Below are 2,784 nucleotides of genomic sequence, written 5' to 3'. Positions count from 1 at the left end.
AAAACGAAGATATCCTTCCCATGGAACGTTGCCCCACTTAAGCTTATAACATATACCCCAACTTTGAGTCAATTATGGTGATATGGATTTCATTCCAAGTTACTATAGCATTAGCTAGTAATTAATAATGATTTCAATTTTCGAGAAATATGTTCGACATTTTTTAGCACTTCACGAACTCCCGAGCCTGAGCTCCCAAGCGACAACAATCATTCCAGATGCATACACTTATTTTCGCCACACTCTCAATCCGAGCACTTTATGCCAATCACCTCATTTCGAGCTCGTTCATCACTGAATTACCTCAACTCGGTCAAAGATCTCCTGATTAGATCCCTTGTTTTTCAACCATGCCATAAAGTTATGGTTTGTTTCCAAGCAAAACCTATAGCTTTTTGCAAAACATTGCTTGTGAATACCGAGCAGGATCAAAATAAACTCTCGATCGGGAATATTGAGCAAGGCCAATTCTAGTTGCGCATATCGAGCTGGAAAAATTTATATTAAAAAAAAAAAAAAAAAAAAAAAAAAAAAAAAAAAAAAAAAAGAAGAAGAAGAAGAAGAAGCCCTACTCGAAATACCGAGCAGGGTAAATTTCTAGCTCGCGATTACCAAGTAGGAAGAGTTTAAAGGTACTCAGAATAATTTTGACAGAAGCCAAAGGAATCTAATTGGGAGATCTTTGACTGCGCAGGGAAAATTTGGTCACATTCTTGCTCAACACATAATCCACCCACACACGCGCCCCCCTCATGAAAATCAACAAACTCCACTCGAGCAGCATGGTAGCTCGCTCCGAACAACGAACATAGCGAGATCAGCACAACGAGCACCAAGACTTGAACACTCGAGCAACCAACAAGCACTTATGTCGTTCGTTCTCTAAAACTCGCCCATTGCTGCCCTCCGAGATTCAGAACGAAAACAAAAATAAAAGAACAAGGATCACCCTCAAGATAACAACTGGCAACTTAATCAAGTCTGCAAACACTCCCAATTTGAGCACCTTATATTGATCATCTCATTCCGAGCAAGTTCATCACTAAATTATCTCGCCGTAATAAAAGATCTCCCGATCAAATCCTCTTGGTTTTTGGCCAAATTATTCTAAACATCTTCAAATTCTTCCTATTGAGTAATCGTGAGCTAGAAACTCACTCTAATCGGTATTTCGAGTATGGGCTTGTTTTCTAGCTCGGTAATTAGGACCCATATTCTTGTCCAATTGTTTGAAGAGAGTAATCATTGAAACAAAGAGATCTCATAGACGATGCCAACTACTGAGTTAGATCTTTGCATGGTCGGAACAAGAAAGAAATCCTCCTGCAAAATAGGAAAATCCTCACCACTCTTACCGGGTCCCAAAGTGTAGAGAAGAACGCGTGGAAGAAGTGATGAGGAATGGAAAATATACCTTTCTATTTTACTGATTTTCTTCAAGGATTTGCCGATCTCCTTCGTGAATTTGGAGCAAATTGTTGGCATTCAAAATCACTCGATGAAAACGAGAGGAAAATGAAGAGGAAAAGAGATAGATTGCCATAACTAAGCTCCGAGAAGGGTAGAAATGGCGATGCTTTAGTTGGGCTACCAACGCAATGGCATGATGATAGTTAGGAGAGAGAAGAAAATTAATTTTTTTCATTTTCTTTTTCACACTTTAGCAAATTAGATTTTTATTTATTTTACTAAGAGGCTAACCAATTCAATTCATGTTTTGAACAAATTTTAAAATATATATTATTTGTGAAAATTTAAGAATCAATACTGACCGATTCATCACTAAAATCAAAACTTTCAATTTTTCAATTTCGATCCAATTCAATTTACTGTTTATACGTATCGCATCATAGAAGTTCAATATTGTAATTTTTTAATAATAAACTTAATTGTTAGAATTTAATATTTATTATTAACGATTAATAATTTATTAATGTTCAATTATACTAATATAGTATAAATAGTGTCTAAGACTCTTTTAACTTTTTTAATAAACTTGAGTAATAAGTTTAAAATAGTATAATTAGATACTAATTATATTAGTATAAATAGTATCTAACTTAATAGATTTTATATTAATTTTACGTTATAAAATTAAACTTAAATGATAAGATTAAAATTACATGTAAATTTAATATATATAATATGATATAAGAAATTAACTGTAATATACAAAATTATAAATATGCATACCGTTTAAACCTATTTTTAAAATATAAAAACCACTACAACAAAAGTTTATAACTAGTTTTGATCAATGTTTTGAATACCGTACCGGATAGCGTACCGGTCAAGGCATTGAAACGAAATATTTCGGTACCGGTACCGTTTCGTTTACTGTTTCGGAATAGTTGATATATAAATAAATTATATGTATAAATATAAATAAATAAATTATATTCTAAAATAATAGTTTATATATGAATAATTTATACATAAATACATATATATATATATAAATTATAAATAGTCTAGTATAAATTGAGGGTCAAAAAATAAACTTGTAGTTTGAAAAAATGAAGAAAAAAAAAAAATAGAAGGCCGAAATACCGGCCGGTACGGGCCAGTACAGGCAGAAATATCCGCCGGTACGGTCGGTATTCAGACCGGTACGAAACAGGTGCAATATCTATACCGGACCGGTGACCGGTACGGAATATTCCGACCGTACCAGCCGGTACGGTATTTAAAACCATGGTTTTGATTCCTAAAAACCAGTATTGCACCATACCGATTATAAACCGGACTCGGCACCAGCCCAATTACAAACTTGACCCGGTCCAA

The sequence above is a fragment of the Carya illinoinensis genome, chromosome 3, assembly GCF_018687715.1.
Source record: "Carya illinoinensis cultivar Pawnee chromosome 3, C.illinoinensisPawnee_v1, whole genome shotgun sequence".
Taxonomy (NCBI): domain Eukaryota; kingdom Viridiplantae; phylum Streptophyta; class Magnoliopsida; order Fagales; family Juglandaceae; genus Carya; species Carya illinoinensis.
The sequence above is the reverse complement of the archived record's forward strand: the minus strand, read 5'-3'. Positions refer to the sequence as shown.